The sequence below is a fragment of the Cupressus sempervirens genome, chromosome 1 (assembly GCF_028749045.1).
Source record: "Cupressus sempervirens isolate cs-2001-9-10 chromosome 1, ASM2874904v1, whole genome shotgun sequence".
NCBI lineage: Eukaryota > Viridiplantae > Streptophyta > Pinopsida > Cupressales > Cupressaceae > Cupressus > Cupressus sempervirens.
In genome coordinates, this window is record NC_143118.1 from 388,210,901 (window position 1) to 388,238,900 (window position 28,000).

The window sequence follows — 28,000 nt, forward strand, 5'->3', positions numbered from 1 at the left end:
AAAATTGTTCATATGGGTCAAAGGGGGTCATAGGGTGACCTATGACCTCCTTTGATCCATGAAATGATGACATATGTCCCTAGGGGTCCTAGGACACCTAGGGACATTAAAATTGTTCGTATGGGTCAAAGGGGGTCATAGGGTGACCTATGACCCCCTTTGATGCATGAAATGAAAACATATGTCCCTAGGGCTCGTAGGACCCCTAGGGACATATAAAATGGTTAATATGGGTCAAAGGGGGTCATAGGTTGACCTATGACCCCCTTTGATAAATTATATGATGACATATGTACCTAGGGGTCCTAGGACCCCTAGAGACATATTAGAATGGTTAATATGTGTGAAAAGAGGTCATAGGTTGGCCTATAACCCCTTTTGACCCATGAAATGATGACATATGTTCCTAGGGGTCCCAAGAACCATAGGGACATATTAGAATGATATATATGGGTCAAAGGGGGTCATAGGTTGACCTATGACCCCACTTGATCCATTAAATGATGAGATATGTCCCTAGGGGTCCTAGGACCCCTAGGGACATATTAGAATTGTTCATATGGGTCAAAGGGGGTCATAGGTTGACCTATGACCCCCTTTGACAAATTAAATGATGACATATGTCCGTATGGGTCCTAGGACCCCTAGGGACATATTAGAATGGTTAATATGTGTGAAAGAGGGTCATAGGTTGACCTATGACCCCCCACGACCCATTAAATGACGCAATATGTCCCTAGGGGTCCTAAAACCCCTAGTGACATATTAGAATGGTAAATATGGGTCAAAGGGGGTCATAGGGTGACTTATGACCCCCTTTGACCCATTAAATGATGACATATGTCTTTAGGGGACGTAGGACCCCTAGGGGCATATTAGAATCATTCATATATGTGAAAGGGGATCATAGGGTGATCTATGACCCCCCTTGACCTATTAAATGATGACATATGTCACTAGGGGTCCTAGGACCCCTAGGGATATATTAGAATGGTTAATATGTGTGAAAGGGGGTCATAGGTTGACCTATGACCCCCCACGACCCATTAAATGTTGACATATGTCCTTAGGGGCCCTAGGACCCCTAGGGGCATATTAGAATCATTCATATGTGTGAAAGGGGGTCATAGGTTGACCTATGACCCCCCACGACCCAATAAATGATGAAATATGTCTCTAAGGCTTATAGGACAACTAGGGACATATTAGAATAGTTAATATGGGTCAGAGGGAGTCATAGGGTGACCTATGACCCCCTTTGACCCATTAAATTGTGAGATTTGTCCCTAGGGGTCCTAAGACCCCTAAGAACATATTAGAATCGTTCATATGGGTCAAAGGGGGTCATAGGGTGACCTATGACCCCCTTTTATCTATGAAATAATGACATATGTTCCTAGGGGTCCTAGGACACCTAGGGACATATTAAAATCATTCATATGGATTTCACCCATGAAATGATGACATATGTCCCTAGGGGTCATAGGACCCATAGGGACATATTAGAATGGTCAATATGGGTCAAAGGGGGTTATAGATTGACTTATGACCCTCTTTGATGAATTAAATGATGACATATGTCCCTAGTTGTCCTAAGACCCCTAGGGACATATTAGAATGGTTAATATATGTGAAAGGGGGTCATAGGTCTTTTCACCCATGAAATAATGACATATGTCCCTAGGGGTCATAGGACGCCTAAAAAAATATTAAAATAGTATATATGGGTCAAAGGGGGTCACAAGTTGACCTATGACCCCCTTTGATCCATTAAATGATAAATATGTCCCTAGGGGTCCTAGGACCCTTAAGGACATATTAGAATTGTTCATATGGGTCAAAGGGGGTCATAGGTCCCTTTGATGAATTAAATGATGACATATGTCCCTAAGGGTCCTAGGACCCCTAGAGACTTATTAGAATGGATAATATGTGTAAAAGGGGGTCATAGGTTGACCTATGACGCCTCACGATCCATTAAATGACAAGGTATGTCCCTAGGGGTCCTAGGACCCCTAGTGACATATTAGAATGGTAAATATGGGTCAAAGGGGATCATAGGGTGACCTATGACCCCCTTTGACCCATTAAATGGTGACATATGTCCCTAGGGGTCCTAGGACTCCTAGGTGTATATTAGAATCATTCATATCTGTGAAAGAGGGTCATAGGGTGACTTATGACCCCCATTGACCCATTAAATGATGACATATGTCCCTAGGGGTCCTAAGAACCCTAGGGACATATTATAATGGTTAATATGTGTGAATGGGGGTCATAGGTTGACCTATGACCCCCCACGACCCATTAAATGACGAAATATGTCCCTAAGGGTTGTAGGACCCATAGGGACATATTAGAATGGTTAATATGGGGCCCCTTTGACCCATTAAATCGTGAGATATGTCCTTAGGGATCCTAAGACCCCTAAGGACATTAGAATCGTTCATATAGCTCAAAGGGGGTCATAGAGTGACCTATGACCCCCATTGATCCATGAAATGATGACATATGTCCCTGAGGGTCCTAGGACACCTAGGGACATATTAAAATCATTCATATGAGTCAAAGTGGGGCATAGGTTGACCTATGACCCCCTTTGACGAATTAAAAGATGACATATATCCTTAAGGATCTTAGGACCCCTAGAGACATATTAGAATGTTTAATATGTGTGAAATGAGGTCATAGGTTGACCTATGACCCCTTTTGACCCATGAAATAACAACAAATGTCTCTTGGGGTCTTAGGACTCCTAAGAACATATTACAATGGTATATATGGTTCAAAGGGGGTCATAGGTTGACCTATAACCCCCTTTGATCCATTAAATGACGAGATATGTTTGTAAGGGTCCTTGGACCTTTAGGGATATATTAGAATCGTTCATATGTGTCAAAGGGGGTCATGGAGTGACCTATGACCTCCTTTAATCCATAAAATTATGACATGTCTCTAGGGGTCCTAGGACACCTAGGGACATATTAGAATTGTTCATATAGGTCAAAAGGGGTCATAGGGTGACCTAAGACCCTTTTTGACCCATGAAATGATGACATATGTCTCTAGGGGTCGTAGGACCCCTAAGGACATATTAAAATTGTTAATATGAGTCAGAGAGGGTCATAGGTTGACCTATGACCCCCTTTGACAAATTCAATGATGACATATGTCTCTGGACATATTAGAATAGTTAATATGTTTGCAAGGGGGTCATAGATTGACCTATGACCCCTTTTGACCCATTAAATGATGACATATGTCCGTGGGGGTCCTAAGACCCTTATGGACATATTAAAATGGTATATATGGGTCAAAGGGGGTCATAGGTTAACCCATGACCCCCTTTGATCCATTAAATGATGAGATATGTCCTTAGGGGTCCTAGGACCCCTAGGGACATATTAGAATTGTTCATATGGGTCAAAGAGGGTCATAGGTTGACCTATGACCCCTTTTGACGAATTAAATGATGACATATGTCCCTATGGGTCTTAGGACCCTTAGGGACATATTAGAATAGTTAATATGTGTGAAAGGGGCTCATAGGTTGACCTATGACCCCCCATGACCCATTAAATGATGAGATATGTTCCTAGGGGTCCTAGGACCCCTAGTGATATATTAGAATGGTAAATATGGGTCAAAGGGGGTCATAGGGTGACCTATGACCCCCTTTGACCCATTAAATGATAACATATGTCTGTAGGGGTCCTAAGATCCCAAAGGTCATATTAGAATCATTCATATGTGTGAAAGGAGGTCATAGCGTGACCTATGGCCCTCTTTGACCCATTAAATGACGACATATGTCCCTAGAGGTCCTAGGACCCCTATGGACATATTAGAATGGTTAATATGTGTCAAAGGGGGTCATAAGTTGACCTATGACCTCCTTTGACCCATTAAATAATGAGATATGTCTCTAAGAATCCTAAGACCCCTAGAGACATATTAGAATGGTTAATATGGGTCAAAGTGGTTCATAGGGTGACCTATGACCCCATTTGAACCATGGACATATTGGAAAGGTTAATATGGGTCAAAGAGGGTCATAGGACCCCCTTTGACCCATGAAATGATGACATATGTTCCTAGGGGTCATAGGACATATTAGAATGGTATATATGGGTCAAAAGGGGTCATAGGTCACCCTATGACCCCCTTTGACTGATTAAATGATGACATATTTTTCTATAGGTCCTAATACCCCTAGCGACATATTAGAATAGTTAATATGTGTACCCCCTTTAACTCATTAAATCATGAGATATGTCCCTACGGGTCCTAGGACCCCTAGGGACATATTAGAATCCTTCATATGGGTCAAAAGGGGTGATAGGGTGACCTATGACCCCACTCTATGACCTCGTTTGATCCATGAAATGATGACATATGTCCCAAGGGGTCCTAGGACACCTAGGGACATATTAGAATTGTTCATATGGATCAAAGTGGGTCATAGCGTGACCTATGACCCTTTTTGACCCATGAAATGACGACATATGTCCCTAGGGGTTGTAGGACCCATAGGGACATATTAGAATAGTTAATATGGGTCAAAGGGGGTCATAGATTGACCTATGACTGCCTTTGATGAATTAAATGATGACATATGTCCCTAGGGGTCCTAAGACCCCTAGGGACATATTAGAATGGTTAATTTGTGTGAAAGGGGGTCATAGCTCGACCCATTAAATGATGAGATATGTCCCTAGGGGTCCTACAACCTCTAGGGACATATTAAAATGGTTAATATGGGTCAAAGGGGGTGTTAGGGTGACCTATAACCCCCTTTGACTCATGAAATGATGACATATGTCCCTAGGGGTCCTAGGACCGCTAAGGACATATTATAATGGTTAATATGGGTCTAAGGGGGTCATAGGTTGACCTATGACCCCCTTTGATCTTTTAAATGATGAGATATGTCTATAGGGGTCCTAGGACCCCTAGTGAGATATTAGAATGGTGTATATGGGTCAAAGGGGATCATAGGGTGACCTATGATTCCATTTGACCTATAAAATGATGACATATGTCCCTAGGGGTCTTTGAACCCCTAAGAACATATTAGAATCGCCCATATGGGTCAAAGACCCTATGACCCCCTTTGACCCATTAAATGATGACATATTTATATACTATTAATACTATTGTAGCAGAATAATAATAATATTATTAAATAAACACTAAATATTAATACTATTATATAGATAGTAATAATAATAATACTATTATAGCTATAATAATAATATATATTAATGCTATTATGACATAGTATAATACATATATTAATACTATTGTAGCGTAATAATAATAATATAAATAAACACTAAATATTAATACTATTATATCTATAGTAATAATAAGAATACTATTATAGGTATAATAATAATATTGATACTATATATTAATACTAATAAACCAAAGTCAATTTTCCTCCAATTATTATTCTAATATTAATACTAATATAGCAAAGTTTGTTTTACCTCCAAATCTCATTGTCTAAGATCGGATATCCAATTTTGGATCGGATATCTGATTTTAGATTGGATATCCTATCCAAAATTGGATATCCAATTTCCTCTGGCACTAGTTTCCAACAAATCCCTTTCCCTCCAGACCTGACAACATTGCTTTTTCCATTCTTTTTTCATGGGTTTTACAAAAAAGTGTGTGCTGGGGCCCAATCAATTGAAAAAAAATTGAAAATATAACCTTAGGTGTTCAATTTTTTCATCTCAATGGGGAGCAGTAGTCGTCAAAAGGATAAATGCAAAAGGAAGGTATCCAATGAAGACATTGCGACATATAGGGAAAGAGACAAAATGGAACACTGAACAAAAAGACAAGGTATGCTAAATATCAGTCAAGTTGACGATGAATTAGTCAAAGGTGAAATCATAGAGTCAGATAATGAGTATGTACAATTGGAGAATGAAAATGTACCTATTGAAAATTTAGAGAATGAAAATTTTGAAGATGAAATACTACCAAGTCATAATCCAAACTGCATAATTGACCATGTTGAACATGACAATGCACAGGAACCTAATGCACAAGAATGTTACATATCTCCTAATTATAATCAACATGAAGGTTCTAAAACACCAAAATGGATAATTAAAATTGATGAAATGATTATTACTAGTTTGGAAGGGAAAAAATAAAAAAGAACCTTTCGGTTATGGGCTTCAAGACTATATCAGATATTTTTTGGCAACAAGATAGTGGTAGAGCAATGTTAGCTTTTCATGCACTTATTAAAGATGCAAAAGATGAGACCTATGCTTTCCAAATTGAAGATTCGTGTCAATAAAAAGTTAGAAAGAAATGCCATTATTGTGAAGAATCTTTTTAGTGCTCTCAATAGCATTGAGAAAAATAATAAGGAGAAGGATAACAGAGCTGCTCGAAGGGTTATTACAACCTCTTTGGTAAGTCATCATTTGAGAAAGGGTAGATATATGAGACAAACTTGTATTGATTTGAATCTAAATTGTCTTACTTTGAGAAGAGCACTTAGTCAACGAGAGAAAATTGATGATCCTCTTCAAAATGAAACATGGGCATTTGGTAGGAGACTTCCACATTTTGATAAGAAGCTATCTGATGATGTAAATGAAGAAATTACACAATTTTGGCACTCTAACCCACGAGTATCACCCAATGTTAAAGACATGTTAAAGTTGAGAATTGGCATCAGAGACCGCACACCACATCCTAAACACTATTTGGAGGTAAGTCAAACTATGTTGTTCAAATAATTTAGAGAGAGTCATCCAGGTCTTCATATATCACAAAAGGCTTTTGAATCTTTGAAGCCATTTTATTGTGTGCCACTCAAAATTTGAAATACATGTTGTTGCAAATATCATGTTGACTTTTCTATGCACTATGAAATATTATGCTCCATCCATTCTACTTTGCATAGTAAAGAAATTTTGGAGGATTGTGGTGCTAGTGAGCTTCCAAAATCATCAAGAGACTTGCTAGATCAACTTTTATGTCGTAGAGTTGATGGTTGTTTCTTTTATGGAAATGCTTGCTTAAATGAGAAGTGTTCAGAATGTGGTGCCTTATCCAAGTTTGACACATGTTTCCATGAGGGGTGTGAATAAGATCTTGGAAAGACAATAGTGAAAAAAAAGGTATATGAAATGATGAAATACACATTGAAGAATGGAGGTGAGAGCTCTAGATGTGAATTGCTTGGAAAAGATATCAATGTGGCTAGTTTTATTTCAAATTTCAAGGCAAATCTTTTTTACAAGTATGCAAGAGATAGTCACAGGTCTAAGTGGTTGGATGAACAATTTAGAATGTGTAAGGAGACTTTTCCCATTGGCACTATTATATCAGTTGTTGATTTGGCTGAGAACTACACATTGCAGCCTCAAAATGAGACACAATCTTAGTATTAGAACTCTATTCAGATTGCTATTTTTGTTCACATAACATATAGACATGCCCCTAATAGTGCAGAAGATAATCAAAAGATTATTAGAGGGTATCATTTTTATATGAGTGATGATAGATCTCACTCTCACAAGTTTGTGCAACATTATTTCAAGAATTATTTTGATTTCTTACATGAGCATGCAATTTCTATGGATAAACATATCATTTGGTTAGATAACTATATAGGTCAATTCAAGAATGCTCGCATCTTTTATTGGTTGTGTAGGATGCACGTAGAGAGAGGGGTGCCTCATATTTAGAATTTTTTTGAGTCTAGCCATGGAAAAAGGGGAACATGATGGAGCGAGGGCATGCACAAAGAGAGCTCTAGTCAAGGAGCAACTAAAGATTTCAGTAGCAGAGCTTCTTGATGCTTGTAGCATTGTTGATTGGTGTACTTTAGCATTATCACAGGGGGGGACTCTTGATTTAGTGGTACGCAAGTTTTTTTGGTTGGTTGAGAAAGGGTCCATAGCTAATAGACTAGATTGTGCTACAGTGAGAGACTCATCAAAAATGCATTCATTTCAGAGCTCTAATTCTAGTACATGGACCATTTGGACATGACAGCTAGCTTGTCTTTGTCCTAGTTGTTTTCAGTGTGATTGGGATCACTGTGAGTCAAGTGAGTGGGTGGACACATGGGCTCCACATTATCTTACTCCATTGTCTATCATATCCTCTATCAGAAATGATGACATGGAAAGTTCACTTGAGCATAACCATCTATCAAATCTACTTTAGCCAGGACATGTCTTTGCATTGGTTGTACCACAAGGGAATGATGAGAAATCTGATTATTGGTTAGCACATTGTGTAAGAGGTAAACAAAAACTTGCACAACATATCACAGATGATAATGGATTCACATATCCTACTGGTTCAGTAGTTGTCGCTGGAACATGGCTGCAGACATACATGCTTAGAAGGAATAGAATTCCTACATTCGAAGACTATCAGAAGCACAAAATAATTCTCATATATTCGCATCTTATTATAGCATCAAATGTAAAGTTGTTGAAGCATCAAGGAAGACCAAAAGTAAGAGAACTTTTTACTATTGCTAATGTTGATCATGAAGCCCTGTTGGAGACCCTAAAATAGAGAGAGGACCCTATTGGAACACTCGACTAGGTATATTTACTTCTTATGTTATTTTCTTCATAATGATTCAATGAACTGATGACTATCTTGTTTAATACAATAAGTTACTAATTTTTTTATGATATTGGAATGTAGGTACATCATGAAGAGTTGGGGGGGGGGGGGGTGGTATTGGGGAGAATTCCTAAGATTTATGATGTATTATGATGTAAAATGTGAACTTTTTTGTATATGATTTTTTTAATAATGAAAAAGATAGGTTAAATTAGTTACACATTCTAATTTGTATTTTGGTAGTTTCTTTGTAAGGAATTATAAGAGGAAGATATTGAACAAGTTCTAGCAAATCATATTTTCATGTGATACAAGGCTATAAGGACAATTTTAAGAGCATTTATAACTATATGAAAGATACTTTCTTGTGGATATCTTATTATAAATTTGGTTTTTTCCTTATTTGACATAAAGCTAACATTATGATTATTAAAACTAATTTTATCAAACTAATCAAATAAAAAAAATCTAGAAAGTATGGATGAACAATTAGAATACTTGATTTCTTCCATTTTGCAACAAATGATGGCATTTGAAAGCATAAAGAGTCATAATATTGTATAATGTTTTGAAAGACTTCCATATTGAAAAGTTGTAAAGGACCATGAGATTTGAACTTTAGTAATGTCTAAGTTTTCATAGGGTAAGTGAGTCATTACATAGGTCCTAATAAGGTCTCATAATAATCTCAAGTCATTTCATAAGTTAAAACATTCAATAAGTCACTTAAAATTTAGCTTATTGCTTTAGAAAATTCAAATCTTGAATGTAACAGCTACATGAGCATTTTGGAAGGAAACTCTACAGTTTAAATTTTATGAAATATAGGAAACACTAGTGCAAAGCATCTAATCATTTTCTTTTCTTGATGTAATACAGTCTAGAGATAGATCTAATGATCTCCTTGTGACCATCCACATTTGTAATGGACACAAGACCCCATGGTGCAACTATAAGCTTTGGCCATCAATTGGTCCAATAAAGTAGATTTTTGGTAAATTCCATATTTTTAAGGTAATTCTAGAGGTTTAGAACATTATTAGGGTCCCTAGGAGTTTGTAGAGTCTATTTGCAATCAAATTTGCAATAAAACTTGTCTTAGCGCAAAAATTGCAAAAAGTTGCTTAGCAACTTTTGCAATTTTCTTGACAACTTTTCAAAATCTAACTCCTAACGGCTAGAACTATTTGAATCGTCAATTCCATTAGCTCTGGGTGGGTGGGTGGACCCTAGTGACACCCTTGTTCCAACCACGGAGACCCTCTATCATTTGTGGCCACCCCATACTAAGGAGTCTCCAAGGTTCTCTAAGTGCGTTTTGAGGTCGATCTTCTGAGGGTCATAACTCAGAGTTTGTGAGGGCTATCGATGAACTATCAAATGCTACAAGACAGGGATGTTGAGGTCTAAAATAACCTATCTCATTTTTGAGATATTACATTCCATTTGGATTCGGCATAGTGATCTCACTTGATGCCAAAACTCGTAGTGTGCCTTAGTTCATAGGTGCACCACAACATAACTTTGAAACCACTGATTGTGGCATTGAATTGTCAGTGCCATTAGCTCTGGATGGGAAGGTGAACCCTAGTCACACCCTTATTCCATCCATAAAGACCATCCATCATTTGCGGCCACCCCATACCGAGGAGTCCCCAAGGTGCTCTGAGTGCATTTCGAGGTCGATCTTTCGAGGGTCATAACTTGAAGCTTGCGAGGGCTATTGATGAACTATCAAATGCTATAGGATGATGATGTTGATGCCTAAAATAACCTATCTCATTTTTGAGAGATCATATTCCATTTGGATTTGGCATAGTGATCTCTCTCAATGCCAAAACTCGTAGTGTACCTCAATTCATAGGTGCACCACAACGTAACTTTGAAACTGCTGATCGTGGAATCGAATCGTCAGCGCCATTAGCTCTGAATGGGCAAGTGAACCCTAGTCACACCCTTGTTTTGGCCATGGAGACCATCCATCATTTGTGGCCACCCCATACCAAGGAGTCTCCAAGGTGCTCTAAGTGCATTTTGAGGTCGATCTTTCAAGGGTCATAACTCGAAGCTCGTGAGTGCTATTGATGAACTATCAAATGCTACAGGACAGTGATATTGAGGCCTAAAATAACATATCTCATTTTTCAGAGATCACATTCCATTTGGATTCAACACAATGATCTCGCTTGATGCCAAAACTCATAGTGTGCCTTAGTTCATAGGTGCACCACAGTGTAACTTTGAAACCGCTGATCTTGGCATTGAATCGTTAGCGCCATTAGCTCCAGATGGGTGGGTGAACCCTAGTCACACCCTTGCTCTAGTCATAGAGACCATCCATCATTTGCGGCCACCCTGTACCGAGGAGTCTCCAAGATGCTCTAAGTGCATTTCGAGGTCAATATTTTGAGGGTCATAACTCAGAGCTCGTGAGGGCTATCAATGAATTGTTAGAGGAGAAAAGTTTGTAAGAAGCAGTGGCTTAGTTTTTTTATCTAAAATAAGTTAGTGGGAAGGTTTTATTAGAGGGTCTTGGCCAAACTAGTGGGGTGTCTACCCACTCTCTAATTTTGGAGACAATTAGGTTTTGGAGGGAGATTAGGGGAGCTCTACTACAACTATCCTTACCCTAGCTTGGACCAAGGTTGGTATCTCAAACTTTCTTCTTTTACATTTCTTTCTTTTAGCATGGTTAAGCAAATATGCAAGTGTGGAGTTTATCAATGGAGTATGTATTGCATTGCATTTTGGAGTAGCATTCATGTGAGTGCTTGAATGGTGTTCATTCCATGTAGATTAGTGTGACACCATTGTGCATCTTGTTGTACTGTGTGGAGTATTGTGAGTATTGTGAGTATTTCATCTATTTCCTTGTTGTATTATGGGTGTTGTATTATCCATTATATGCCATAACCATTCATATTTTGTTGGGGGTGATAAGGAAAGTATGGTGTAGAAAGGAAGTTTGAGGAGTTACAGCTAATGGTAGTGGGTTTGGAGGAGGAAAAGTGGAGGCCCCAAGAGGGCATGAATTTTTTTAAATTATGATAGCCCTGAGAGGGCATGAAAATTGTTTATTGCAGATATGGTTTGGTATGGAAAGTTTCCATTTTAGAACAAACCTTCACCCTATGTTTATGGTTCCATCTGTGAAGCCATTGTGAAATAGCCTTGGGGGGAAATTGTTCAAGTTTGAAATGTAATGTTTATGCATTGAAAGATTGTATGTGTATCCCAGTTTGAGCCTTGTTCCCTAGTGCGGGGGTGGTCTTTTTGAGGCCTATGGTTGGGTGGAAAGCACCCATGGTCCTTGCTATTTTGTTGTGTTGCATATGCAAATTTGTGTCCAAGGGAGCAATGGAAATGGCTTGGAATGATCATCTTGCAGATTGATGTTGGATGAGAAAACTTGACATTGTGCCCTCATTTGTGAAGGAGGATTCACTAGCTTGTTCACATTATCAACGATCATGTTGGATAATGTTCATGCTACTCATTGTCCATATCTTTCAATGTTCATGTTCCTTATGATTTTGAAAAGTCCCTTATGTTGCCCCATTGTGATGGAAAGAGATTGTATCATTGTTACCTAATGTACATGTAGAGGAAATGATTGATAAGGTTGTATATGCATGCTTCATTTGGAGTTTATATTGTTATGAAAGAATTGGTATGAGTCACAAATTTACTTTGACATCATTGTTATCATTTGAAAATGTGAAAGAAAGTTTTCTCCTTGTGGTATTGTAAATGACTAGTTGATAATAACAATCCATAGATGTTATGTGATAGCATTGATTGTATAAATTTAAAACTTAGTAGATTGCTTACAATCTTGTTGTGCACTCAATAATTTGGGAGGAAAATTTTATGTTCATATCACATGCACTCAATAAAATCCAAGATTGATCTTGACCGCCCTTCTAGAGTAGCCCCCAACATTTCCTAAGCCATCATAATGCAAAAAGTTTTCTCCACTCCCCAAGGCATATTGTTAAATTTGACATTCATTCTGACATGTCATGTCAAAACTTTTATCCTTGAGCTTGCCTCCTTGAAAAGGGGTTTCATCCCCATTAACATACTTGGGTGCATAGGAGAAAGGGTTTATATGTCACATCCTTGTCTTATGCACTAGTCATCCCCTCCTTTCAGCAGTGGTCATGTGTTCCCAAGTATAGGTAGTCAACTTGAAATTAAGGGGGAGTGGAATAGCAATCCCAAGGGATTTGTACTTAGGATAATGCCAAGTTGACATTTAAAATGACTTGTTCACATTAGGATTGCTAATTGGAGGGATGGGAAAAAGATGTCCTAAGGCTTGGATTAGTCAAAATTTTGCACATGACCCACATGGGACCTTGTGGGGACCACGTGTAGGAAGAAATGTGGCCTTGGTAAGAGTTAGGGAATGATGAGGATTTAAGATAGATAGGAGATTCACCCTTTAGATTTGTTTTTATTTTTATCAGATAATTATTTAATCATTTCAAGTCTTGAGTAGAGGATAATGACACTTAGTGTATTTGAGCTTAGTTTAAGGGTAATGTTTATATCAAGGGGCTCATTTAGAAACATGTAACAATTAAACCATATGGTAATGGAAAAGCTCAATATAGGAAAATAAATTAAATGAAATAAATAAGTTTACAAGAATGCATATATAATTGAACATGATGTTAAGTATGGAGGATTTAATTAAATTAGTGTTAAGACTATAAATTAGGATAGTTGGATGTAGATATAATAGGGTTAATATGAAGTAAGTTTTCAAGGTGATGGGATTGGAGAATCAAGGATAAGGATGGATGGTGGATTAAAATAATTACTCAAATCTAGTTTTATCTAGTCAATAAAACACATTGATAGATAAGAGTTACTAGATAGAATTGAATGCATGACAAACCTGTGTAGATGTTGGATTTAATGTCAAGTGAATTTTATATTTGGCTTGAGGGAATGTTAGTTAGATAATGAATGTTGTGGATTCGATTGAAGATATTATTAGAATATCAAAGTCGATAGAATATATATACCAATTTGAAAATTTAGTGTAGGAATAAAGCATTAGTTAGCTAGTATGTAATAAGGGTCAATAGGCATGTCATTAGAGGTAGCTCGTCAGCTCATGTACCCTATGTATAATTAATGATAATATTATTCATGTACACCACATTTTACTACATTAGTTGCATGAAATGATGAATACATATATGTTAGAATGACAAGGTATGTTATATACAAATGTTATTTATATGCTTGCACCTAATCCTTGCATAAATAATTCATCTAACAAATTTAAATTGACACACTCAATACGATGATGTAGTAGGATGTGTTTAAATATTGATCATGAATTATTATTGAGTTAAGTACTTTGAATTGGCCCTTAGACTTACTAAGAGTTTCTCATTTTATGTGCTTACTAATTCATACTATGAAACTACTTTGAATCTTAACATGCTTTGATAATAATAATATTGATAGTGAGAAAGTAAGCTTATGGTGAATAATTAGATGTAATAATGTAAAAAGTAAATGTAATAGTATAGTAATTATAGTAATTAAAATAGTAAATGTAAAAGTATGGCAATGTAGCTAGATTAGTTGGTAATTGATGAGCTAGATAGTTAGTAATTGTCTTTTATTAGTGTGAGTTTAATTTATGTATTGAAATAGTAATTTTTGTGTTTATGAAACTATAGTGAGTGCTAGTTTAGTGAGGAAGCAATGTTGATAGAATGCATAAGGATGACTAAATAGAGTAAAGAGGGAGAAAATGACTCAGTATTGGTCCAATCTTCGAGAGGACCTGTAACTAGTAAGATATGGATGCAAGCACATGATACATGTTTGGCACATAAAACAAATTGTTTATTCCATAAGTTGTGTATAGTATGTGTTGAATGATGGATACTATCAATACAAGTGGCCCCTTCTCCATCATGTAGACTTTGAAGCTACCTTTGGGGCATATCTTTTCTAATTTCCAATGGTTAGATCCGATATAATGTGGTAGATAAGTGTACATTTTCTTATTTGACTAAGGGTGCTCATGTGATGAGTACTAAATCTAAATTCTCTAGATAGGTGTGTTTAATCGATTAAGATATACTACACTTCCACACCATATAGTAATTGTCACATTAATATATATTGTAATGATTAATGAATGTGTGTGCATTGGTAATGAGGATAATAAGTAATTATGATCCCCTTTCCTTACATGCTAGAATCACGACCTAGTCCATATGATACAACCGACAGACCTTAATAGAATATTAGTATTAGAGGCTTGTTAGGATATGAATTACCTCACTAATTTATGAGTGTTGTATCTTGAAATTTCTCTTTTGACTCGTGATGCTAACTTGAACTAGACTGTCATCCAATCTATTTGAAAACCACGTGTGATTAAAATGTTACAACCGGATGACACTATCCACATGAGTCTTGAACTCCTATTCAATGATAACCTTGTTTTACAATATGTAATTTCTTATGCGACTTCATATGCTACAATTTTTTTTTTTTGTGTTTTTACTAGTAAAATTTAGGGCATGACACATGATCCATGATAAATTGAACAATACTAGATACTAAATTAATATGGATATAATTGTGCACATAAATGACAAAAATATATATCAAAATACATGTATCCATAGACAAAATTTTACACAAATATATATCAAAGATCATGTATCCATAGATAAAGTACACTCAAATATATATCAAAATACATAGATCCATATACAAAATGTGGCTGATCATGCCATCAGAATGTGTATAATATCAATGTTTTTGTATACAATGTGGGATATGCCATCTCAAAATGTCTCATGATACATCCTATGACAACTATACTATCCTAGGGTGCTAGTGGATGATCAAAATGTAGCCTCTTCACTACAGTAGGTGGATCAGATGCCTCCTACATAAACCAAAAAGAAAAACCCAAAGTTAGACTACTAAATTTATATGATTCTATGTATCTAACATTGAATTACTCAAATGCATAAGGATCTTTTTTGTAATGGAGATTAATACTATCAAAATTTTATAATAAATACCTCTCTCGTCGACCTCCTGTGCTGGTCAAGAGTCCTCTCATATGCCCTCGGCAATGCTGGTACCTCTCTGATTGTGGGCTATATATGTTCAAATACCTTTGTCAGATGAATCTACAATTTAAACTATAACATTATAATTCATAACATGCTAAATTTATAACATATTTAATCATGAATTCAAACTACAACTTACTATTGTAGGCTCCTCCTCAGGAGTGAGTGGCTGCATCATCAAATCTACATAAGTCTTCGTCGGACCTCCTGTGCACTAGGAGTCTCATATGAGATACAAAATAGTATTGTTAATATCACGAAAATCAGTTTTGAATTTATTTATGAAGATAAGGATAATAAAAAATAAATGATACTTATACATACAATGGGGATCTCAGTGCGAATGGAAATCCCTAATTGTCTATGACATGGAATCTGTACAGGCTCATCACCAGTATCAACACCCTATATAAAATAAAGAATGTAATTAAATGAGATTACCACAAAAATTTTACAAGAATGAATCGATATTTAATCAAATAGAAAGCGCCTAATTACCTTTCCTTTGTCAGTGCATGTTGGCTCACCCTCTACACTTTGTCCCTTTGGGACAGGTGCTACCTGCAAGATAAAAGAAAGATTAGCAACCATATATGCTACAATATCAAATAGAAAAAAAAATTCAAACACTACATAATGTATTATAGATGTCTCAAGGCCAAGAGCATGGCATCATCAATCTGTCTGAGCTCCTCCTTGGTCATCAACTAAACGTGAATGAAGATCACATACATATAAAAGTCAATATGGCTTAAAAATAAAAATTACTCTATTATAAAAATTAACTTTAAATCACATATGTCATAAAAAAAAAATATATACACGTACCGACACTGAAGGAGTCTGTGCCTCTGCATTCCCCTCCTCTCTCGCATCAGGGTCTGTAGCCTCTGCGTGTGTGTCTGGTGTATCCTCGTCTAATACAAAATGATACTTAGGAAGATCACCTATGGGACCTAGGAAAATATTCTTGCACGTAATGCAAGTGTGAGGCATACAAAAATGTGATGAGCTAGCCAATGATGAACTGGCACTAGCATCATCAACACGAGGAGGCGGGATTGACCTAGCTTGAGATATCATTAGGCTACTCAGCCTATGAATGGCTCTGATAGTCTGAGAGCTAGCCTCTATCATAATATTTGGATGTTGAACTTGAGGAGGAGGGGAGATATCAGTGGGGGGGACAAAAGTGCCAGCTTTCTTCTGCTGGGAAGAGGGTCTATCCTGAGGAGCTTCTAGTCCTAAGCCTATGTTGGGCTTCATGCTCCAATAGTTCACTTTAAGTTTTAACACAAATTCAGTATATAATTTTCTAAGGAAATAAAATGGTATGTCTAAATTTCCATGTGGAGGGATATCAAAGACCATCCACCAACGATCTCAAAAGTTTGCACGTATGGTGTCATTTGTACACCATTTAATCAATAGTTTGGATTTTTTGGGTCAACTAGTAAACCCGTTTTCAAGTTCGCAAAAAGGCTGACCAAATTGACTTTGCTTATGTTGAGGGCCACAACCTCATCATAATCCAAACCATCATCAAACATCTCATGCATTTGATCACACCAACAAAGCGTGGCATTTTGTTGGTTTGTAAGGGTTTCAATGTTATCCGCTATGGTGTTTAACATGGATAACATAGGAGCCAATGTGATTACATTATTATATGTTCTATGCAAACCTCTCACCTCGGTGAGATTTTCATTTATCAAATCCTCAATTCAAGGAGGGTTTTGAGGGGGTAGAGGATCATTTGGTGGACAGTTTTGTGGGGGTACTGGATCGTTTGGTGGGGGGTTATGAGGAATATTATTCCCTGCCTCAGTGTCATCATTCTGATCAGCCATTCCTATTGAATTGCAAAACTAATATATATTTTTAAAAAAACCTTAATTTTAACATTTTTTTCAAAAAAAACCCTAGATTCAACTAAAACAAACAAAATCATGCTAAAATCTATCGAATTTAGATTAAAAATTAGTTAAGAAAAAAAAACCATACCTCAATATTCGATATCCGATTTTATAACCAATATCCAGTCGCGCGTCGATACTAGCCCCAAAATCTGAGAAATAAGGGCTCGCGGGTCTGTTCTTTTTTAAAAATGTAATGCTGTAGGTATTGGATACCCAATCACTCATTATATTTTATATATAAGATATATAACATATAGCTTTGAAATATTATATTATATTATATATATTATATTATTATAATATAATATATTATTATTATTATAGTATAATATTATACGATTATAATATTATTATATTATAGTATAATAATAATTATTATAATTATATTATATTATATATTTAATAAAAATATTATATTATAATGTATTATACTGTTATAATATAATGTTAGCTCAGTTGGTAGAGTAGAGGACTGTAGTGGGATTCAAAATCTCTTAGAAATCCTTAGAAGGGCAAGGGCCCTAACTCAGTTGGCTAAATCTTCCCTATTGTAGGGGGTTGGTCACGGGTTCTAGTCTCCCTCGTCCCCGTGGTACCGGTGGACGTGTCACGCCAGCACTACTGGTCACATTAAAAAGTTTTCTTGGTGCACTATAGTTTATAGGGGGGGTCATGCTGCACCCGATTCTTGTAGTCTAATAAAATATATATATATTATTATAATAATGCCATGAATATTGGATATTCGATATTAAATTGGATATCTGATAATATCAGATATCTAATGTTAAATCAGATATCCAATATTAGATCGAATATCCAATAAGTTCAGCCTTTCCTTCCAGGCTTGGTACCTGGATAGGTGGAAAAAAGTCAGAGCGGATTTTGAAGCGCTTTTAGATGTGTTCAAACTCTATTTTTTTCACATCGCCACTTTTTGGCACACCATGATCCTGCACATACCCAATGAAGTGGAACTAACCTTATTTTGAGATTTATAATTTATTGTTGAATTTCTAAAATCTATGTATGTGACATAGAAAGAAAATAAAATGTTACATTATATGAAAGGATAAAGTGCACACTCTTTTATTCTTTAGATACTCCATGCATCCTTCTTTTATGTGATTACCTTGAACACTCAATCAATAGATGTTTTTTCTGAAGTGCTTGTCTCAAATTTTGAATTTGAATTTCAAAAAGCCACATAAAATAGAGTAGTTACCTCTTTTTTGGTTTAATAAGGTGCAACCAAGGTTGTGCTAGAATATGTTAAATATAAAATAAATAAGTTACAACAAGACTATCATGCATGAAGCATAGAAGATTAAAGGCGATAAAGAGAAGTGAAGGTCCAAAGGAGAGGGATGAATCTTAAAGAGACTACCATAAAGAAATGAAAGAACACAAGCCAAAACTTAATCAACATACTAAAACTAAATTAAAATTTTCTCTTAATAGAAGAGCACCCATATGTTCAAAGTTTGATTAGGAAATTAAGATACTAAGGGGGGGGGGGGGGGGGGGGGGCGAGGGGGGTGTTGAATTGAGATCTATAAAAAAATTATCCTTGAAAATAACTTTATTGCATTCACCATATTGACATCTCATGTCTAGTTAAATGTTTTAATTGATCTAACCATCAATCACATCCATGAAATGTAAATGCATAACACAAAAGATTTAGTTACCCATAAACCCTCTCAGGTGAAGGTAAAACTAGGGTAGGGATGACACCACAAATCTTCACTACTGCAGTAACAAAGTTAACTTGTTAGGATTACAATTGTGATCACTTCTGATGATCTAGCATGTGAGGATTTTGCTCTGCTAAAAGCATTTAAGACTATTAGGTTTTACCTTGTTAAAATATTTTACACTGTCATGCCCAAACTATGAGGGCAAAAATACACAATTTTTTTTAAAAATTAATAATAATAAAAATCTCAAGTTTGATAAGTTTTGCGATCACAGTTTAAGTATAGGTTCTCTATGTTACATCTTAAGTTCAAAATCCTAAGGAGGAATAATATAATAAATTTGCTAAGCATTTTAAATTTATAATAATTACTAACTAATTTAAGGAAGGACATAAAAACTTATTTACTCATCCAAACTCTTAACTATAATAAAAACTTAACTAAATATACTAAAACAAATAAACACTAACTAAATCTAACTTTACTTACCATCTAAATACATTCAAAGTTAAAAAAATCAAATCAAAATTAACGATTACATCCATAATATCTAAAATTGAAAGGATCGAAATCAAACTTTCATTATTTAAAATTTACTAACCTAAATTAAATCTACTAATTACATTTCAAAATTGGAAACCTTACAAAACAAATATCAATTTTACTTAATTTAAATTGTTTTAATTAGAATCTAATGTTAACAATTTCTAACCAAGTCTCGATTAAACTAACACAATTACATATAATTATTTAGAGAAAACCTCAAACAATGTAAATAAACTACTTACTAACTAGTACTACTAAATAACATTAACTGAATCTAATTTAATCTAAATTTAATTATATAACAACTAACTAAATTTAACTAATAGTTAAATTAAAATTTCCTAAAATAATAAAACAACTAAATTAATTAAAAACTAAACTAACTAAATCTAATACCCACTAACTAAACTTAATTAAAACTTAACTTTAACAATTACTAATCTAGAAACTAACTAAAATCAAAACTAACTAATATATATATATATCTATCTAAAATTTACAAACTTTAAACAATACAACTAACTTCATATAATGAATAACTATCTAATCTTACTATCAATATATGACTAACTTAAAACTTTAGTAAATTAAATTAACACCACATAAACTAACACAAATCTAACTTAATTAAATTTAAAACTAACTTTAATACTAAAACTAAATAAAATAAAATAAAACAAACTAAGCTAAAAACAAACCTAATCTACCCCACCCAAACACTTCAACACATACCCAAGCGCTCATTTCAAACCCATGCACTTTGTCAAACAAGAGGCGCTCTGCCCAAGCGCATTAAAAGCTAACACCACTGACCAAAGGGATGGAGGCGCCAAGGTAAAAAGGTAACATTGGTTTAAATCAAATGCAAATTTTTGCAAGCACATTGTCATTGATACCACCCAAAACTTGTGCCTGTAAAACTCAAGGATGGCAACCCGAAGGCAGAGGTGGGAGTTGGTGTATTAATGCAATTTCCCAACCCAATGCAAGATGGGTCAGTGCTTCCCAAGGAAGCAACTCGCTACCAAGGACAGCCAAAGACTGACACAAACCTACCACGTGAGGTGGCGATGAAGGCAAGAGGTAAGTGTGAAGTTAAAAATAATATGCAATCACCTTCCTCTGTTTAAAACCAAACGCTTCCTAAGTGTGAAGTTAGAAAGTTAGTACAGGGGTGATGTCATCCCAATGACTTTGCACAAAGACTTTTTAAAAAAAAAATTTAAATAATAGCATAATGAGAAATGACACCCAAGGTAAGATGGGTAAGAGTTTAAGGAAAAAGTTTTATAGGTAAGAGTATAAGTTATGAAGATAGTCTTCTAGGATATCCATTAAATTGCTCATAACTAATTTAGATATCATTTAAATTAGAAATACATTTTATATTTTTTATTTTCTTAAAGAACTCAAAAGGAATATTCTCTGTTACAACAAGGAAATAAATTATTCCTCCCATACAATTTCCAGCATCCTGTAGGTGGGTGTTTGGAAATTTTCTAGTTCCCTCTTTTTTTTAAGCATATGAATTTTCTCTTAGGGGTGGTATGAAAAGTTAAATTAATCTTCTTTAAGTTGGATCAAAATTGAAAAGCTGACATATTGCTAATATTACTCTAGAATTTTAATTCCTAAAGTTTCTTATGGCTTACAAAACTAATAGTGCATCTCTTAAATCTATTAGATGATTAATGTAGGATACAATACAATTTCTATCACATCTAAAATAGATTAATCCAAGGACTAAATTTTTCAATAATTTATTTTTAATTAAAAACCATAAATCTTGATTACAACCTTAACATACCAAGAATATGAATTATCCATTTTATTCGATAATGCAATACTTGTTTGATTTTAATAATCATGAAACTAAATCTACATGCATGATCATAAATTTCATTTTCAACATACAAGAAAACCTTGAAATATTTGCCAAATTTAATCAACATAAATTCCATCCTAATTTTATGTGCATCCATCTAAATTTAAATCACGATAAAATCACATGATAAACAATTATACTCAAACACCAATTTTATTGGCAAACCTGATTCAAGGGCTCAGCCGGGAAAGAATCAGGAAGAAAACTTGGCTTTGTTGCCAATTACAGGAAAGTTTAAAATACAAATTACATAGGATATCAATCCTAAATTTCAAAAATTTAATTGAATTTTCTTCATGACCCTCATCAAGGTATTTATAATGTTTTCTGCAACACATTTCTAGAACCATGGAGAGAATAGAATCTGATCAGGTGACCAAAAGCATGACCAAGAACAATTCAAACATGCATATACATACAAGGTTATCACAACATGATACACAATAAATAAACACTAGGGAAAGGTGGATTCTTCCAACCAGGAGAAGTCAAGCACAACACCAAACAGATGCCCAATCGGGGCTATTAACCAAGAACTTCCATTCTTCCATTTCAACATACCATAATCATACAAGGTTTGTGCTAACAGGTAGGGGCCCATAACACCCTACCCTTTCTCCCTCTTCTCATCCTAAGAAGAGACTCTACACTGGTTGGAGTCCGACTAAACAGACCTTTTCCAAAATTGGTCACTTCTGCCCTATCCAAGGGTGAGTAATACCAAAACACCCATGCAAGAAAATCTCAAAATTTCAAACATAAACATGAAAAGAAATCATCCAAAATAACATGGTTTTCAAATCTTCCCAACATACCCACAAACATACAAACATTCAAACAACAACAAGGTAGCATAAGCATGAAACAAGAATGAAATCTGAACAAGGGAGATGATAATTCCTACCTTCACAAAGAGGTAATTGCAAATGAATAAGTTTGAGTAGAGCTTCCCTTTCCTTGCTTCAATCTTCAAGAACTCCTCTCTAAATGTAGAGATTGGGTAAAAAACCCCACTAGTCCAAGAAGGGCCTCTAAATAAGCTTCAAACTCAACCACCAAAGGGATCAATAACTTCTCCCACCCACTTACAATTCTAGAAACTTCTAACTCAACCCACACTATGCTCAAACACTAAGAGAAGGTGGCGTAAGACAACTCATGGTAACCACATGCAATTTTCGTACAAAGGCAAAAAGAGACTTTGTGAGAGACCTCAAAAGTCAAAAAAAGGGGCTTAGGGGTTGGAAAAGACCCCAAACCCATACCCATACCCCTTGGGTATAATTATAACAGGTTTTAAAGCCTTAAGAATGGGTTTGGAACCAAACAAAAGCTAAGAAAAATAATTAGAACCAACTAACAACTCTAACAATGCAGATTAAGCACTAATTTAGATTAAAGATGACTAAACTTGATTAAGAACCAAATTAGCAACTGAAACTAACTTAAACCAACATAAGTCCAAAGGTTACACAACTTACCCTAATCAGCATGCTGAAGAGCATACACAATTCACGAGTGTCAAGCAACACTAAAACAACATAGTTACGAACATTAACATTCACTGAACATAGAAAGATACATACATACATCTCACAATACAATACTAGAATTATGAACAACAAGGTTTCCAAAATTAGCACATAGAGATCAGTTTTGTTCCTCCGTCGATTTCCTCGACTAAAATATCTACAAACTCATTGCACACATCAGTAATCCCAAAAATCACATGTACATATATACGTATTAGAAATCCACATAAATTGAAATATACATCAATCAGGGTTTCTTGCATCCTACTTATATCCTTAATCATAAAGATTCCAAAATCAATGTGTTAATCCTACATTTTACTCACTTCATCAATATACATATACCTAACACCTTAAATGACGAACATCAAATATCTAGAAGTAACATCACATAGCATGAAAGTATAGTACTTTTCTGATCATTCACCACAATCTAACTAAGGAAAACTTGAGGAATACAATCCTAAGATCAAAAAATGAAGAACTAAACCATCATAACAAATGGTAGATGAAGCTGGTGGACAAGTTTTTCAAATTAGGGATATTCAAAAGATTGTTCAAAATTTTCACATAATTGTAGAATTCCTAGTATAGGAAAGAGAAGAAAAGATGCAAAGACATGCAATTCAGAAGGATAAAGGGAAAAATAAAGGAGGTGATTGTGATCCTCAAAACACACCTCCCTCTTCTCCTTCTTCCCCCTCTTCTCCTTCTTATACCCATTCTATGTCTTCTAAAAATTTTAAGGGTGGAAATAAGCCTCAAATCAAGTTGGATGTAAAGTTTGACTTGCCAAAATATTGTGGGGAGTTAAATGCCAAAAAATTAGATGACTGGATTCAACAAGTAGAAGTCTACTATAGAGTTCAAAACCTTGTAGATGATGTTGATAGAATTTAGTTAGCCACTCTTTAGCTAGGTGGTGTAGCTCTAACCTAGTGGGAGAGTAGGACTCAAGATGAAACTTCACAGCATGGTAAGTTTAAATTGTCTTGGTCAAAACTTGTTATCAATTTAAAGAAGCAATTCTACCCCCTAGTCCATATCCAATAGTTAATGATGAATTGGCAACATTTTAGGCAAGGGAAAGGTCAAACTATCTAGGAGTACACCCATGAATTTTGTAAAAAGGCTATTTCATTAAATGTTCCATTGTACACCCAAGATACTTTACTCAAGTACATAGGTGGTCTTTGTTCTTACCTTAGACATTCTATTTTGGTTTTAAATCCATGTAATTTGGATGAAATATGTAGTGTACAGGTTACATATTTAGAGTTAAGGGGTAAGGGTACTTTCATTGATAAGGTTGATAAGAAGCCATCTAAGTTTGAAGGTAAATCCAAAGATAAAGGAAAGGGAAAGAAGATAGCTATAGTAAACAAAGAGGGTGAAAAACCCTCATTCTCACATTAGAAGAAAGAAAGGCATGATGATTTTAAGTGTTGGAAGCTACACCCAGAAAAAAGGCCCAAGAGATATGATGGAAACAAAGGAAAACAAAAAACTATTATTGTAATTCAACATGATATTGGAGCTAACTCTAGAGATGAGACACAGATTGTTGATGCTAGAATCCAAGGTAAAGGAAAGGGTATATCTCTTTCTCTAGCTACAAGGTCTTCAAATATAAGTGCCAGTACAAGTAAATAATCTTCTCCTAAGAATGATAAGTAAAGGAATGAATTATTTCATATTTGAGTTTCTATCAAACATACTAAGGTTGATACATTGTTCAATATAGGTACTCAATTTAATTTGATATCTAAAGAAGTTGTTAAAAAAACTTGACTATAATACCTCATCCAAAGCCATATCTACTGGGATAAGTTTGTAATGATGCATAGTTACAAGTAACTAAGAAATGTAAATTGATATTTACTATCACTGCAAACTTTGTAGATGAGGTAGAAGTTGATGTAATCCCTTTAGATATTTGTGGTCTTGTGCTTGGGAGTCCATACCTATATGATTGAAAAGACATATTTTTATAGGGGGAAGAGAAAAATATCATCTTTTCAAAGATAAGGTTGAATACATTGTACGAGCACATAAGATAAAGACTAATCTTGCATTAGTTAAAGCTAGTTAGATGAAAAATGTTAGTCAATTCCAATAAGAACTTTGTATTAATACTTGTAAAAGTCAAATAAGATGAAACATCTAAACATTCAAAGATTGCTTCCTCTTATAATGACTTGTTACAGGAACCAAAAGGGTTACCTGTTGGAAATGATTGAAAAGATCATGAGGAAAGTTGTTGGAATGATCATATGGAATTGGTAAAGAATGTTCTCAATCATTGTTTTGCAATTGATGTCAAACTTGCTACTCCCAGGAATGAAAATTGCTTTAGTGATCCAAATACTATCAATTAGTTGATTAACAAGGAGGAGGCAATCAATAAGATGTAACTAGAAGACCTAGAGAAAGGTTGAAGTTATGATGTTGTAATGAAGTACAAGGATCAGGTAAGCCATTGATGAAAAAGTGTATTTGATGACATACTATAAGACACAGAGAATGGGCACACTAAAACATATCATAGATGTAAGGTTTTAGCTAAGACATCTGTAAAGCCTAACTAAAGTTCATTAGAGAGAAGGAGCCAAGCAAGCTAGTAGGTGCCGAACAGATTCCTAGTTGAAGCCGAGTAAACTTCAAGTGCTGAGAAAATACAAGTGCCAAGAATATATAGGTGCCGAGTAACACAGAGGCACTGAGCACCAATAAACCAACAGTGTCGAGTAACAAAGAGGTGCCAAACACTAGTAAACCAATAATGCCAAGTTGGTGCATTATTTTGAAAATTGAAGATTTGCCAGATCTAAGCCGACAAGGTTGTTATCTAGAAGTTTGTGAATTAAATGGAAGATAAGAATGATGAGCTAGTGGCACATAACACCATGTAGAACATTTTTGAAGATACAACTGAACTCTAGACAAAGTTTCTAGATGGAAACAACATATGGGTTAGATACATTGTATCCTACCTAATCCATTTAAAACCCTAAAATTGGAGAGGGAGAATTGAGTGGCAAAGGCAAATAAGATTTCTATTTAAGGAGTCATAAGTTCATGAAAGAGAGAGAGAGAGGCAGTCAAGCATGAAAGCATAAGATGCTGAAGGAGGTGCTAAGGAGGAAAGAGAGCATAGTTACTCTATTTCAATAAGAAGACCCTAGATATAGATGCATTGGTATGATGAGTAAGAAGACTCAAGGAGACAAATCTTGAGAGGAAGACAAGTAGTCAGAGCTAAAGTGATTGAAGCCAAGCATAAGGATTGAACTGAAAGTGTGATCTGAAATCTGCAAAGCATGTTGTAGGTTATATCAGATCAAAAGGCCATTATCGTTACTTTCTAGCAATTGTAATAGTTAGTTTAAATCCTATGGACTTAGGTTGGTTTAATAGCCATGAGATAAATCCTTTAACAGGGTGACATTCTAAGTGAATGTTCTAAAGTCCTTTAACCAGGCCGATTCCTAATAGTTTGGTGAAATCCTCTAACAATGATCTAGGGGATATTTTCACCAAAAATTGAAGTATCTCCAAAACTCCAACAATCAACATCATTTTAAAGTCTTCAAAATTTTGCACCCAATGCAATTCGAATGGGCAAAAAAAAAGTTCATACGCAAAAGTTATAGCCAGTCAAAGTTTGGTCAAACCAGGTACAAAGGTCATCAAAAGGTGAAAAAATAATCATTTCAAAAGTGGTCAATAGTGGGTTTCAAATTGAAGATCTCATCAAGAGCTTTCCAACGATGTTCGTTTCATCAAAAATGGAGCTCGTATGCAAAAGATATGCCCGATTGAAGTTTGAGGTGGAAAAATAAATAAATAAATTAATTTAAAATAATTTTAAAAATAAAATAAAATAAATAATTATTATTAGCAGTGCTGGGTTTTGAACTCGTGACCACCGGCCCCTAAAATTTGACTAGTGGCCATTACACTATTGGCAGCTTTGGAAAGTCAGTTATCAAATATTCTATTTATGGTTTGAACGGTGCTCATTTGAGTTAAAGCCAAAGGTCGGTGTGGGGGTTGGAACCGCCAACCTCCTTTGTGACAAAAGGCTCTGCTACCATCATGCCACGTGAGTTGCTTAGCATATAAAATGCGTGGATTTTATTTAACTTTAGACTAATGCCGATTCCTCTTGCCCAATTAAGGGGATTTGTTGGAAACTAACCCTCCAAAAGAGGATAATGACAAATTTCTAAAATGACTAAGGCTTAATTTCGAAGGTGGATAGTTGTGAAGGCCTATTATTAGATTTGTTTGTTTTTGCCCTATTTTAGGCAAATATTTTGTATAAAAAGGGGGGGGGGGGGGGTGTTAGGAGCCTTTTAGAGTCATGAAAATGAAGGGAGAAATAATGCAAATGTTCAGAGAGAGTTTGTCTATGTGGAGACTTAGTGATTTTTCCTGCACATAGAGGAATCTTGCGCATGTGCTTGAAGGGAATTGTCACAAATCACTTGTATTGATTTATTGGAGTTAATCGAATCGGTCCCCCTATTGGAGCTGGACCTAGAGACGTAGTCCTAACCAGACAAACTCCGAAATCAAATGTGTTGTGTCCCTATCTCTCTTTCTGCCATTTCATTCTATCTTTTTCTTAATTGCAATTACATGAATTTTCTTTATTAAAGCTTTA